We start from the raw sequence: 16,497 nt of genomic DNA on the forward strand, positions 1-16,497 counted from the left end.
AAATGCACACTAATATATGAATAATTTTGTCTTTGTTTATTTTAACTGAACTCTCCCTAGATGGCCATGAATAAATAAATTACTCTTTTGTTATGTGTGCTGTACTTTTGTAACACTAGCAAGTTAGTCAAACCAAATTTGCAGTTATTTGCTGCAGAATGAAGAATACAGCATTGTTTCCCTTGAGAGGTGTTTTTTCCTTTCAGGTGATCTGAAAAGAACTTTCCTTCACTGAATCAGCCTCATCTTGTTGAATGCTCCATGTGGCAAATAAACAGTGAGTCTAAAGAGTCCTCTGTCTTTGCAAAACAAGAATTGATGCTAAATCACTTTTTTTTTTTTTCCATACTTGATTAATGCACCTCTCCTATGCAGCCTGTAGTCTTAAAGTGTGCTTACCAAGATCAAGTCTGGTTAAACCAAATGTCTAAACAAAGCACAAGTGTGTTGATATTTTTTTTAGCATTTGTAACTAAGTTCCTAGCGTGAGCAGTAGAATGGTCTGAAGACAGAAGGAAATGAGGGTCATGGTATGAAGCGCTCACCATAATTATCTATCAAAGCTACAGCACCATGTAACTTGAAAAAGAGTTCTGAAAGCTTGTGACCACCAAAGGGGCATTGGTAACACACTTCATGATTAACAGATTGAATGTAAGGGGTGAAAGCAAGATATCTAATCAACAAGGCTCACTAGATGTAAACTTTCCACATTAGTTTCTCAAATGTAATTATTTGTGCAAAAGCACTTTTTGAAAAGGTGAACAGGAAAATATGGGTACTAAAGTATGTCCTCTTACATAATGAATAGCTTAACATGCTCTGTCATACATTTTTAATTACTTTTGTTAGTGCCTTTTTAGACATAGAAGAGTAAATGAAATGTCTCTTGTACTTCAATATGTAGGGCAATTGCAATTATTTTCACGATTTGGTTTGTTTATAGTTTCACATTCAGGGTCAGATTCCACTTCAGCTTTGGCCTGGTTGTTGAACATAATAGCTACCTTTTGCTAACAGTGCAGCTGTGTATATTTGTGATAGCTCACTCATTTAAAATGAGGATGCACATTAGCATGAGAACATTACCAAATAATGTTTTATATCATCAGTGGCTAATAGGCCTTTTTTATCCACCTGTCTATTTGTTATCACCTCGTAGTGCTTTCCCAATGCAGTGAACTATTAAAATTTATTTTTTCCTCTGAGATTCATACTTTCTTAAAGTGCTCCTTACACTAGAAAAATTTTTTTCATATTATTCATACAAGACTTCCACTGTTCACATCGTGTATATAGCAGCCAAAAGTGAGCACAACATATTATAGAGTTAATAGAGACATCTACAAAGACTTACTGTGTAATTTTGACATCCTGCAGCAAGTAAGAATAACAAATAATGTGAGATGCAAGGTAAGAATAGAAGAAAGTCAAGGGAAAAATATCATATAGTTATTTACATACAGTACATATCTTGATGGATTAACTGTAGAAACATCAGCGAACTAGACATAGTCTTACAGATGGAAAAAAATGATTACACCAACATTTCTTGAGCCATGAATCAGGGAAGAGCAATGCAGCACTCCAGTTTATAGGAAATCAGAAAACTATTTTTTGGGAGACTATAGGAACAATGCCAGGTAATGAGGAGAGATTATAGAGGGTAATGGACGTTTTCTGCATACAGAGATCGGATGATAAAAAACAGTGAAAGAGAGATTTTGAGAGAAAACAACAGAAGGAATGTGAATGGCCATTGGTCCAGGAGAACAAGAGAACTGGAAAAAGGGTAGCAAGTGACTGAAAATAGTATATGGGCAGTAACACAGCTATACAGAGTGTTGAAAACCAAGGAAATTTCTATTAAGCAGGTGCAGATGGTGATGTCAGGACAGGAAAGGTATTTGTGAAAAGGGCGACTGGGAAGTAAACAGAAGCTTGCACTCAACAAAAAAAATCACGATAAGGGAAACCCAGAAAAGGAGGTGTACCAACAACTAGGCAAGGACAAAAAGTGAAGATTGATAGTTTGTTTCAAATGTTTAAATGTGATATTTAGTGGATAGTATTCCTTCTAGGGAAAGACTCCTTGATTTGCTGGAAACTGCAGTACTTAAAACAAATGTACAATAACTTAAGATTGGGAAAAAGTAATTTCTGAAGAAGTCTGATCTTGTAGATGCCCTTAGCTGAATTCATTTTCAAGAACTGGTCTGTGATTTTTCAATCCTGAAACACTCATGTCTGCATCGTGAGTGAAAGGACACTTTCTAGCTGGGGACAGCAGCAGTAGTAAACATAAACTAGTGAAAGACTTTCTATCTGTAGTTCAGTGTTTTCAAATATATCAAAATATTGTAAACTACAGGGCTTTTGTCAGTTAACTGTATTTAATTTTATTGCCAGCTGGACCTATGTCCTAGGACTCTATGGGCCCAAGCATATACAGAGTTAAGGCAAAAAGGCAGCCCATGTTCACAAAAGTATAAGGTTTAACCACATGGGTAAAATAGGGGTATCACAAATGGGGAGTACAGTACATTACGACAAAACTCCTCGCCTAGAAAGGAAATCTTTCACAGGGTATTAACTGCCGAAATGTTCTCAAGCTTTTCGTAAGCATCCCAGAGATGCAGGTGCATGGGGGGATGCGGGGGCACTGTCCAGCTGTTAACACCTGCCACTCTGTGCAGAGGAAACTTCACAAGAACAAGTGCAAAGCTTTGCAAATCAAACTATGCATCGTAGTGGAAGATTTTATTCTAGGATGGTCATAGCACAGGCATTGTTTAGAGCGTCATAAGCATAAGTTTAATAAGAAACTGTCTGCTGGAACTCAGTCTGCCTGTGAGTACCTTACACCGTGTGCTCTGCATCTTGCTGCTATCTGTGATTGTCTTTGGTGATTCCTGATACTCAGTTTATGTGCCTCTTAAAAAGTTTTTAGGAACTAATCTTTGAGTACTGAATATGACAAATAAGTTTTGAATGGGCCGCAAAGGACTTAGAAATACAAGCAGATACTGTTCTAGATGACATGCACTTGAGAAACATATAGAAAAAGAAACATTTTTTTCCTGGGGACTCCCTTGCTTTCTAAAAAAATTGGTTTAACTATGCAGTTTGAGGAACACTCAGAGCTTGATGAATTTTAAGAGCAAAAGGGATCATTGTGTTCGTTTAGTGACAATCTCTCTGCTGCACATAATTTCAGCATAAGATACAGTGTATGTTAAAAAAAGGGTGTAATTTTAAAAAAGGCAAAATTATGACAATCCATTTCTCTCCTAACATTTTCCCAGTGTTTCTTTAGGCTTGTAGTTGAAACATAAACCAGAGCCTGGACTTTCATCTTTCGTTGTGTTCTGGTTACTGGATCTCATGACACATTTTAAAAATTGTTACTGTAAGGAGCTATAAGACATGAATGTTTTACTTACATATCTTAGCCTTCTAATTCATAAACTAATTAGAGCTTCTTGGTGCTTTCACAGATGGATTTTCCATATTACAAATTAGTTTGAAGATATTTTTGAATCCTTTCTAACTTTTAACCAGGTAGTTTTTAAAGTGTGCACTGCACAGCATGACATAATAGTCCAGTAGTCATCTTACTAAAACTCTTTACAGAGATAAATACCAGCTCTTCAGTAATCTTAGTATTTACTGGCTTAATCATCCAGGGATAATAGCCATTTTTTTTTGTATAGCACTGTCCTGAATGTTCATGCTTAATTAGCTCGTCTACTATGACCCCAGGATATTTCTCAGTGTAAATGTATTTCAGAAAGTGGTCTCCCATTTTGCTCTTAGATCTTGTTTTTGTCTCTGAAAGTTGCATGGTATTCAAAAAACCACATCTTCTGGGACAATCAGATTTCTGTGCATAGCAGCTCTATACACTTTTACGTGACACTCTGCTGGTTTTATGTTATTTTCAGACTGCATGTGTATAGAGTTCAGCACTCATTCATCTATTACACATCTTCACTGTTGTTTACAGCAGTGAGAGAGAATTTGTACCCATTAGCGAGATATTAATGAAAAACAGACAAAACCAGATGGATTGAAGTTTTATGTCTGAGGCAGCTGGTGCTTTCTGTTGTTTGCTCTGGAGCAGATCTTGCTGCCACAAATGGCAGGCCTGGCTGAAGCACACATGAACCATTTCTTGAGCTGAAGCATTTGCAGCCAAGCTTACTAAGGTAACTGAAAATGAGTATCAGTTTACATGACCATGCTGCAGTGGATTTGTGGCTAATCTACCTTCCTGTTTAGCAACAGCAATCAAGGAGCATGTATGGGCAGATGTCTTCTGGCAGGAGCATCTTTAGCTGCTAAGTTGAATGCATCAATATTCAGAAGTCAAAACTGAAAAATAAAAAAGTTGCTGTATTTAAGGTATAATACTGCAAGGTGTATCCTTTGCTATACATGCTCCTTCTATCCAGAAAATTTGCAAGCGGGTAATTGCGCTTCATATTGCTTTTGTTCTGGATTTTGCCATTGAGTTGTGATGCAGGGTGAGAACTGTTTCTGAGAGGGGATAGCTGATGTGCAATATGAGCTAAGGGCCTGGGATTGTGTTTGGGCTCTGTGGATGAAAACAGTGTGTTACTGTCAATGCACCTGGCTTTGAATGCTTTCTGTTTGCATACAAAAAGCCTTTTTTCTTTGTCATTTGAGGCAAAGAGTGTGCATGTCTGAAAAACAATGCATTATATGCCAGGTGCAAAGACATGATTTTAGTTGTTGAAAGTGTTTAAGTCATTCAAGTGCTAATGAAGTGGGCCATGAGTCTTTGTTCATTAAAGATTGTTTAATTGCTAGGATGTGACATGAAGGTGCATAAGCAAATAATGACTTCAGAAGGACAGCCAGAAAAGCTGCGTGTTTGCATGTGTCTGCACACAAACGCTTCTCGCAGTCCATGTGACCTGTAGGCTGTACTTTTCGATCCACTGTGCAGCAGCATTTGGAATACTAAACAGTGAACTTTAAAACTGGAAAATTCAAGTTTTCGACTCACAAATAATATTTCGGAAATGTGCAGCCAAATTAGAACCCTGGTGACCAACCGTGGTGATAAGTGGTTGCAGATATATATAGGTAAATTATATTTAGAATAAATGTGCCATATAAAACTGGATGTCTTCAGTGGATTTGCAACAGATTATATTATTCATATAGACACTTACACTATGATTTTACAACATAATAAAGATATCTCTTCAAAAAACACCGATGACCAACTAATGCCTAACATTATTATCAGTTATTGGATGTTATTTAATTTGCAAAACATTTTAAAGGTTCTTTTTAATACAACACCTATGTTATGTAACACTGATGTGGTAGTTTGTTTACAGCTGTTTTGATAAGATCTAAGTTTTTAATTAAAATATTTTTATTTGCACTGATAAATAAATTATCACCATCTCGTCTGGGAATTCTTGATGAACAGGCTGACACAATTATTTTATTTTTTGTATTTAATAAGGCATTTTTTTCAATCCCATTTGGCCTTTAGTAATAAAAGTGAAACAATTAGACAAGTTATTTATTAAAAAGAAGTTGCAATGATAAGATGCTAAACAAAATAAGATGCTAAAAAGAAGCTAGAGAAATGTCAGCGCTTTTTTTTTTTTTCTTTATGGACATTCTAGCAGTGTGTGTACTTCCATGGGTAATATCTCTTACAAGATGTGTTGCATCAACTGTCATAAAATATCTGTTTTCGCCAAGCTGTTGTTATCTTCTATAGAATCTACTTGCCGTACTCACTGATACATTTCTTCTCCCTGGGTATTAAAAAGGATCAGGTAGAATGCTGAAATATTCACAGCATTCACAAAGGAAAAAAGTTTCCTTTGGAAATGAGTATTTAAAACTCATTCAATCTCTAGATGACTTACCTTAGACAAAATTGAAAATGATACTTTCCCTGTACTAGCACACTTGAGTTTTCAAGAATAGATTTGTCTTGTACATTCTCATTCAGAACTTCATTCTCCTATCTACGATCCCATTTGTTGGATAATTTCATGCTGATGATTGCATGTCCGTATAAAAGTCTTTCAGTGGCTCAGTAGTGGAAACAGCAGAGCCAACACTTTGTCCTCTGGAGAATTTGTTTGTCTCGTGGTACCCTTTGTTTAGAAGCACTGCAGCTTGCACAGCTTAAAAAAGGATGATGGTGACAAATACAAATTTTCATGCTGAAGGGCTATAAGGCTTTGGTCCACCATCCTCCTTACTTGTGAAAGTTGACTAAGGAGAGAAGCAGGAAATGATGGTGTGATCTGCTATGCAATGTTAAGCTGTTTTGTATTGGATTTATCAACACTTCACATGCCATGGGCTGTGAAGTAAAATTATTAAACATGCTTATTACATTTTCATTTATAAAATGTGGTTGTCTTTCCTAATAAGAGGATACTGGAGAGAGAACAAGAGAAATAACAATATGTGAGAGGGTAAATAATAGACAGTGGCTTACTTCCAAACTCTAATCTGATATGACTTCGCAGGTTAGGAAATCTAAATAATTGAAAACACTCTGCAGAGGCAGGAAATGGGAAGTTTTTCATGCACCTTTACAGAGACTGGATGCAATTGGTTATGCAGGATCTGGTAAACCTTAAGCGATTTTAAAAAATGCATATAGACTGCATATTCTTCTATTTACTATTTTGTTTTTTCCTTTAAGGTTGAGGTTCTTAACATGATAATACTTAACTTTAAGAACACCTTTCTGGAAATTTGGTGATAGCTGCTCACCCAGATGAATGCCTCTTAAAATGACATGACAGCCTTGCGTGTTTTGCTGTCAGGATGTAAACAGCTGACGTTTCAGGCTGAGGACTGGAGCCTATGTGCATGGCATGAGGCAATGATGGTTGCTTTGTGCAGAAATACATTATGGGCAAAAGCTGTTGATCAATAAATAATGTGATTTCTGTAGCAGGAGTGTATTTCTAGTGAACTGTGTTAGTGTGTTATTGTCTGTTTCCTTCATTAAATCAGAAGTGTTAAATATGAATCTGCTTACAGATAAGCATGGTGAATATCAACTGATAGTCTCATCAGCAAGAACTGTGCATGTGGACAGAGAACAGAGTAAGAGAATTAGAGTACTCTGAACAGGATTAAGCTCGAATTTTGCCAGATTTCTCAAAAGGCATCACCTTTTTTATAGAGTTCCTGAGGTCCCACAACAGAGGTCAGAATAACAAAACAGAGCTTTTAAAGAGAACCTGGAATTCAAACTCATTTGTTGTCAACAGCACGCTACTTTCCATGTTTTTAGATGGCAGCTACTCGGAGTACATAGCCTGCGTATTTTCTGCTGTTACAGGTTGTAGCAGGCCTTTCTTTTCCTCAGTCAGCTCCTGTCCAGTCTCTTCCTTATATAATTTCTTAGAGCCCTGGAAGCTTTTTAGCAGTGTTGTGCATGGCATCCTTTTGCTTCTCTCTTCCCAAGATGCCTCTTTTCCCAAGGCTCCTTGAGGTTTCATCTTTACTGATCTCTCATGAGGCAAAATGGGCATAGATGTATGGGAAAACGCTTTTGGAATACTTCAAAATTATAGGATTAAATTTATTGTATTTTAAATGAATAATATAGAAGAAGATGGAAGAAGATTTGGAGGAAGGTTTGAAGGAAGTTTTGGAGAGCCAAGATGGTCAAGATGGTGCTGCTTTTCTTCATTTTTTTCTTTTAGTTCTGTTTTTCCATATTTTGTCTTCTCTTTTGAATGCTGCGTTCTTTCCATTTTCTGTTGCCTGATCCTCTCCTGACTTCATAACAACTCCTGACCCTGCACCAAGACAAGCTTTCATTTTAGTGTTCCCATTGTTTCAGGATCTTAACATCTCGGTTACTTTCTTCTGTCAATGTGTTAATCACTTTGCTCTCTAGTCAATCATATAGTTGTTACCAACAACGTTTTCTTTTTCCCATTTGTACTACATGGACTACAAGGAAGGCCCTCAATCTGATTTGTACCTTTAAGCACAGTTGTAATAAAAGTTTATTAACATTATGCATAACACAGATCCTAGCACAGTTCTTGGTCTGTTTATATTGGCTTTTCTTGTGCTAAAAAGGTTAATTGTTCTGTTCTCTTTTTGGTCTTGTCAGAAGTATCTTTTTTACATTTTGGTTAATCCACTTTTTTTGGTGTCCTTATGTTAAACCAGTCTGTTCATTAAAAATAATCCCTGAACGCAGATTAATGGCTTGATATGAGTTTGGCCTGATCAACTACTTAATTCTATTACAAGGTCAATGACTATTGTCAAGACTAATAAACATGTCATGAATTACAGGCTCAGATCATTAACTGTAATTGCTATGCCTCTAGTATTTTACCTGTTTCATCACTCTTCTGTCTACAAACCTATCTTGGCTAGGAAAATTTTAATGCTCCAAGTCTCTACACAGCTTTAAATAGCTGCCCTGTCTTTTAAAAATCACACATGCTTGTCCCTTAGCTAAGGAATTTTACCTCTAAAACATACTGATCTGAGTACAAGATGACATTGTTCAATCATGCACAAGTGACAACTTAAAATCTTGTATCTATCAGCCCTTCAAAGTAAAAAAATGTGGACTTCATATTTCTTGACAGTAAAATTTCCTGGATGTCCAGTAGGGCCATGAAACTCAGCTTCTGGTTCTGTAATAGTCTGAAAGATGGAACAGTAAGCTTACAGGTTGTTTGTATTAGGAAAACATCAGTTTGGTTTTTGTGTGTGTGGTTTGGTTTTGTGTGGTGCCTAATGATTTTTATAAACCATTTTGTCTCAAAAATGTCCCAATATTTTAGAATAGCTTTTTTTTTCCCCTCAAACATGTAAAATACCATATTAGAAGTATTTTTAATGCTTTCTGGTACTAGCTGTATAATTCCCAAGAAGGTAAAGTTCCTCTCAAAAAACTATGGTGATGAGATACTTGATCAAACAAAATAATTTTTTTTTCCTTAGGAGTACATGTATGTGTATACTGTAACATACAGTTATATATATTTTCTATATAGTACTTATGTAAGTACACACACACACATATAAACAAGCTGGAATTAAGGCTGGAAACACATTCCCATATGCTTGACTTTGCTTTTTGATGATGCATGTACATATATTATTTGCTGCATGCTAATCACACTCTCTTATGAAATTAAAAAATATGCATTTTCTCAGTAGCTCTGTGGTTCATCGTATAAAACCTGAGTGCTTCACACAGGTTTCATACTGACACTACTCTAGAAAGTGGACATATTTTATAGGCAAGTGACTTGGTCCAGAAGACTACATTCTATTAAATACATCTCTTGGTTTGTGGTTCCTAGGACCTTAATTTCTATGTTTTAGCTGAAGTTAAATTTCTTCACACAGAATTCAGGTGCTGCTGTGAATCATAAGAATTTTCAAAAATCTGGGCTGAATATCAATTTTTGGCTTCAAATATTTCCAAAAGGCAGCAGACTATCTTGCTTCCTCCACTGGACCCTATCCATTATGGAGTGAAGCAGGAATGATATGGTAAAGAAATTATGCATCTCTATATAGCTTGGTGCTCCTAGACAGAGGATATATGAAAGTAGCAGATGATGAATGATGGGAGAACTATTGTAAAGTTTTTCAAGGTGATGGAGGTGGAATTCAGAACACTGCCTTTTATTTCACTAATCAAGTTAAAAACAAACAACCAAGCAAACAAACCAGAAGAAAATTCAGGTGCAGTTGAAGGTACCTGTTATGGGAGGTGGCAACAAGAGTAGGCAGACGGGAAAACAGGAACAAGAGTGGGCTTTTCTGCTGCAGCTGGAAACCCTGAAATTATCCTAAGTATCTTTCCCCTCATGATAAGGAGGGGTGAGTAGACTTTTGTCAGATGGAGGAGTCACAATATTTTGAAGGTGTTGGACTGGAGAAAATAATATAAAAGCTCCAGGCATTTCACTACTATCTGAGATATCCTATATTAATTTCCCTTTACAAACTTAATATTCAAAAACTGAGAGTTCAGTCTAAATGTGAAATCATCTTTTTTTTTCTTTTTAACAAAAAAAGTAGTCTTTTGTTCGAGCTGTCACGGCAGCATAATTTGTTCTGCATTTATTACGATGCACGTTCAGTCACTTTTCATTTTTTAATTCCAAGGACTAATTAGAGTTTTAAATACTTTTGTATACTTACTCCCCCACTGCTACAAAATTACAGCTTATAATGAATTATCTGAGAGTTTTGATTGGTTACTGTGGCTTCTCATAGTTTAACAGATAAACCTGGAAATAGGAAGCACATGTTCCACGTTGTTTAGGAAAAAAAGTTTTACTTAGGTTAGCCATCTGAAAGCTGAGTGTCTTGTCTACCCTTCTTGACAAGGCACCCCCTGTCATCAACAAGGAAAGACAGGTAATGGACAGGACATTGTGCTCCCATCGTTTTACACCTGAGTCAGAGGGTCACAGGAATCTCTCTGCATTGACTATTAGAGGTGCTCTCCAGAAGCAGCTCTGAGATGTTTTCAAAGCCTACACTTGTTGGTCAACTCAGACAAAAAAGTTTCCACATTTCACTGCTCTCTATGAACCTCCCTCAAAGAACTAGCATGTCATTATTGGAAGTGTGGAAATGGTTGAAAATTTGTGTTTCTGTGATGACAACAGAAACGCATATTTTGTGTTTTCATCACAGAAATAAACAGAAATACATTTTCAACCATCACAGAAATATAAATTTTCAACCATTTTCACATATGAAATTTCACATTAGTCCTGACCCTTTAGACAGGTTAAGAAACATACAGTTTTAAGACCCTGTAGAAGATGCTATTCTAAATCATAACCTTTTTCTACTCTTTTGGCACAAAATAGTAATTTTGTCCTTTGAGAACGAAATTCAGTTCTGAACCTAGAAGCTTCCTTGAAGTTTCTATTTTGTTCTTTGAAAGAAACATAGTTCACTTCTACAAACAGGGAATGGGGACACTCTTTCTAAAGGAGATATGTCCTTCAGTGAAATTCGTATTTCGGTAAAATTTTATCTGAACACTCAAACATGATTTTCTAGATGGTCTTAAACTTTTTTTTTTTTTAATCTGAAGGAGCTCCTCTTGCATTCTATTACATTCTTTCTTTCTGCTAATGTGCAACGTAGTACGTGTTACTTCCCCAATAACATGCCAAGCCAATAAAATCATCCTCTATTTGGAAAATTAAATATAAGAAATCTGAATCCTCTCATTATCATCAAGCATAGAAAGCTTCCTTTAAAAAGAAACCAAGTGATTGATTCAACTTTAAGAAGGATTTTTATTTTAATATCATCTTAATCAGTGTATCTTTAATGACTAGCAGAAGATTCCCCAGTTGGGGTATGCAACTTATTATCCTGCCCTTGGAAGCTATAAGAACAAGAATATGATTTAAATATTTGCCTGAGAACAGTGAGCATAACAAAGCCTGTCTGTAAATTAATTGCAAGTTTGTCTTTGAATTGTGATAATTTAGAGAAGCAGTAATGAGTGCTTTTGAAAGTAGTGGATGGTGCGAAAATATCATTATAGATATCTTTGTTTAAATCTTTGTATGACTCCTTATTCTCATAATTTGAATCATACCAAAGAAACTTCAGCACTAGCCCAGAAGAATGTTTCTGTTGTGGGGAGGTGAATGATAGCCAAAGTGGGGGACTTCAAGAAAAGTTAGTGCTTATTATTAATTGTTTCACAAAAGGAAGTTTTCCTTTCTGGTCAGTGAGAGAGTGAAAATGCGGCAGCTGGCTTTTGATAATGTCAAATGCATAATGTCTAACAAGACTTGTCTCATAAATATAATTTTAAAGAATCAAATCAACTTGTTTTATTCTACTTAGTCAAAACACCTTTCAGTCCTAACAATATGATACATAACAGGCTCATTACCCTTCTAACTAATGAACAAAGATGAATTGTCTTCAATGCCAAAGTCAAATCATTTTCATATAATTTTACCTGAAAGTCTCTAGAAGAATTCTTCAGAATGCTTCAGATTAGATTTTGTTGACTAGAGCTCGACATCTCTCTTCTACTGAAAATACTTAAACTCTTAGTTGTCTGTGTACATCTTGTGCATGTCCTTAGAGTTAAATATTTGCTACAATATCTTCCTAAAATAAGGACAGGCAAGAATGTATTTAAGTGAGTTTTTTTTAGATCCAGAGTGGAAATGGCACGTGTTTTGCACAGCTGCTGCTCAGAACTACAGTACAGATTAATATTCATGCCTAATGAAAGGAAGCCTGATTTAGGTAACATCTCAAGATACAGTCATGCAGATTGAAGTGCTTGGTGCAGTTCTGCAAGGAGAAGTTCTCCCTCAGATGTCTATGTTTATTATTGTGGCCTGTGTGAAGCAGACTTGGTTTCTGGCCTGAGACTGGACAAGGCTTTTAGCAACCTTTTGCTCTCCCTGGAGTAGCTGTGCATGGATTATGATCTCAGTGTGTCTGGAGATGAGATTGTTAATATTAAAAAGAGATCTAAAAGAATTCGTAAATAGCTTTAGGCAAACCAACAGCAGTTTGTCTTCAACATTAGCTGTTTAATTCATGTGAAGGCTGTAGGTCTCCTCTAGCACTGTCACTGTCTTTGTATGAGCCATGGTAGCCACTGAAGTTATCCCTAGCTGATATTGATTTAAATGAATTGGTGCAGACAGGAATTTGTAACCTGTTTCATTGTGAGAGTATTTTTGTCATTGTTGAAAAGTTAATTATACATTTCTTTCTTGCTGAAAATGTGTAGACTTGTGTGAAACTTGATTATTTTCTTCTGGAGAAATTCCTTAATTAAAACAATTTCCCATTGAGATAATAGCTTTTGTAGAAAGTTTTCAGAAAAATAAAATTAAACATGTAGAAATAAAAGTTTAAAAAAGAAGCTTTATAAATCTGAGTGATACCCTTTTCTTAAACAAATGCATCACCCTGCAAAGGGAAGCAACTACTTCAGCCTTCCTTTTGGAGATGGTTTATGTTATCAGAGTTGTGAAGGTCCATCTTAGGTCATATCAGTCAGTTAATGCTATAGAATGGCTATGAAGTTTCAAATTTAGTTGTTTTGCTTCTTTTTTTTTTTTTACGTAATTTTAGTGGATGATGTTTTGGGGGAAGAAGTGTCTAAAAATCAATATATTGATAATACTGCTTATTCAACTTTTAAATTTTAATTTATTAGTAAACTTTGAAGAAACTTTAAATTACCATTTTTTAAAATTATTGATAAATATATACTCAACCCTCAATTTTATTGTGGTAAAGACCTTAAGGAGGGCTTGTGAGCCTAAAAGACCCTTATTTTTTATAAATATACCGGTTGTTGTCATAGAAGAAATTTCTTCCACCTCCAACTCTTGCTTTTATTATTGCCTTAGATTGTCATGGATACAAGAAAATTCTTCTCAAAATATTAGGTGGCAAGAAATGCTTCCTTACAAAAAGGATAATGCTAAATGAAGAAAAGAAAAAATATGAGTGTGGAGCTTCCCACTCTTACTGAAACCGGAGATTAAACTGTTAACTTCATAACAGGAAAGATGTGATCCTCTTTTTCTGGTGCTCCAAAAAGTACATATTAAACAGTAAATGTCCACACTGATTTTACAGCAGGAGTAGCAAATATAATCATGTTCACAAAAACACTAAACAGTGAATAACAAGGTCTTGTCATAATTGACTCCTAGACTGATATGGTAGATTATCCCCAAAGATCCTGCATTTGTTTCTCCCATACACATTTATATTCCTCCTTAGATGAGGGCAGAACAATTTCACCCACTTATGATTTCACTCTCTTATTTTATTACTTTTATATACCAATTATATGGTTCTTGTATGAAACATTTTCTGACGTGAATTTACCAGCGATAGAGAAGAGCTTTTCCACTTACTGAAGATTATTCTCTTTGCATAATGAAAAGCAATTGCAGTCTTCATAAAACAATGATCTCTTGTACTGAAGAAAATGCAATGAATGTAGTTCTGTCTTAGTCAAAATTAAGTAGTTATTTTAAGTTATTTCAAACTTATGTCTCAAAAACACACTAATTTAGCACCTGGCCAGATTTTGCCAAGCAAAATTACCTACTCTCTGGCACATTATTCGGAAAGTCTATTGATTTTTTATCCACTTTTAAATTGTTCTAGTTTCCATCATGCATGCCATTATATAAGGAAAAAACTATTTTCTTTGACTGTAAAAACATACACGGATCTTTATTATCAATTAGATTTTGCGTAACACTTTCAGTATATGGTTATGGCCTCTTTTCTGTCCTGGGCAGAGAGAGAGTGAAGATCTGAGCAGCTCTGACATTGTTCCCACTCTTCCAGAGCAAAGTGTTAAGCACTCTATACAAAATGAAATAGTATCAGAGGGGCAGTTTTAGGGTAGTGCTCTTCTACTTCAGAAAAATAATAAACAAAACTTCACATGAGATCATTTAGAAAGGCAAAGTGATGTTTATTTTAAACAGAAGCTATTTAACTGGCACTCGCTCTGCCCTAGTTTGCACCCACTCACACTTGCATCCCTGTGCTCACAGGAGCTGAGATATGTCTCTGTGTCCCCGCAGTCTGTAAGACAACTTTGAGCTGAGCTCAGCGGAGCTGGCACTCAGGCTGAGCAGGAGCCCCACACGTTCCCCGTGGTGCCATGGGGACAGGCGCAAAGGGAGAGGCTGCTGAGCCTGCCTGGCCGTGTGTGTCCCTGACACAGGCCACCATTTCTGCTAAGAGTCTCCGCACTGTCTTCCCGGTTGTCTGAATATTAGGATGTTCACATCTGATATGCGACAGTGGGACTGAGGCCTCCTCGCCAAAACAAGCAGTGAGAAGTTGGGTCCAATGAGGGTGTTGTGCAGTCACCACAGCTCATCCCCACAAAAAATGCAGCGTTGGTTGTGTGAAGAGCAGCGCTGTCTTTTGCAATTTCAAGGAGCTATGTGTTTCTTGGTGGAAGAACTGTAATACCATGTAAGAAGGATTCTGCTTTTCCCTTCAGTTATGAGTCCAGCACAGTGGGCATTATCGCCTTTCTGCAATCTTTGCTGTGAGGCTGCTGGCAGTTGCTGTTCAGGATTGCACAGGAATGGCTTCTCTGCTGCTGCTTCGGGACAAGTACAATTGGAAACTCCAAAGTAAAATCAGTCATAACACTGAAGTCACCAGCTGGCATCGTGAAAAGTCTGTTACTTTTTCATTTTAAAACTTTGTGTACTGACTAAGTTGTTGGGACTCTTTTTGCATTTTATTTAGATAAATAATGGTCTTTACATTTTTTTCACTAGGGAGAAAAGGACAGGAAGATCTGCCCACTTTATTTCACAATTATTCACTGGAAATGGTTATTCATTATTTCCAAGCTTTTGTTCAGATTTTAGTAGCTCAACCCATCTGAGTACCTGCTGGATTACAATTTTAAAATAACTGCTAAGACTCTTGAGAAATGTGGTGTTCCAAAACAAATTCTAGAATTCTATTATATCAAAGGCAAACAAATAATTAAATGAATCATTATTTCCTGCCTAGCACTCATTGCAGAGTTATTGCATAATAAACCCGTCTGAGTGCAAGGAGGGAAAATATAATCTGGAAAGGAATCATGTCAGTATGCTTGAAATTACTAGAATTAATTTGGGTTGAAACAAAAGCAAGAAAGAATGATGGTGGTGATCAACATCAGCCTAGAACATTTATTTTATTATACCTGTCTTTGCTGCTGTATTGCCTTTCCGCTTGAGCTAAATCCATGTAACTTCTTACTTATCACCTGGCTGCTGGTAGCCAGTGATTTGAGCCTACACAAATCTAGTTGCCAGACTCCTTCATGAATTCATTTTCTTCTGCTGTTGCTACTGAAATCTCTGCCTTCAGCCTCAAGGTTGGAAAGAAGTAAGAGTGTGACCATGCAAGGAGGGTGTAAGATGGGGAGTCATAGCACCTGAACTCAGAATCCTGCTCTGTAACACTCTTGCTCTTAAGCTAAACTTTTATTCTGCTCATCTGTACTGACAAAGCCAATCTGAGGAGGGCTAGGGTAGCGAACCGAGCTTCTACCGACTTTGCTTTTATTAGGAGTGTTTGATGTCTTCCAAATCAAGTTCATGGATGCTGGGATGAGAGGTCTCTGAGCATGAGAGGAGAAAGGTGCCTGACGCCATGAGGCGCTGTGTAGTCCTGGCCATGGAGCAGGACAGGACTGTAGTTCCAGGTTCTCCCCATCAAACTTGTGGCTGTAAAGCAATGCAGCAGGAATCCTAAAGACACTGCTTTGGTAGCAGGTTTAAGAGAACTTACAGTCACTTTGTCACTGACCTGCACTAGCCCTATTGCAGTCACTTTGTTTCACCTCACCATGTAGTTTTTCCTGGTCAAAATCTTCCTTTTACCATCTCCACTGGGAGATGCAGTAGGAGAATGGGCAGTTCCAGCAGCATCTGGTAG

This window comes from Caloenas nicobarica, chromosome 3 (genome assembly GCF_036013445.1).
Source record: "Caloenas nicobarica isolate bCalNic1 chromosome 3, bCalNic1.hap1, whole genome shotgun sequence".
Taxonomy (NCBI): Eukaryota; Metazoa; Chordata; class Aves; order Columbiformes; family Columbidae; genus Caloenas; species Caloenas nicobarica.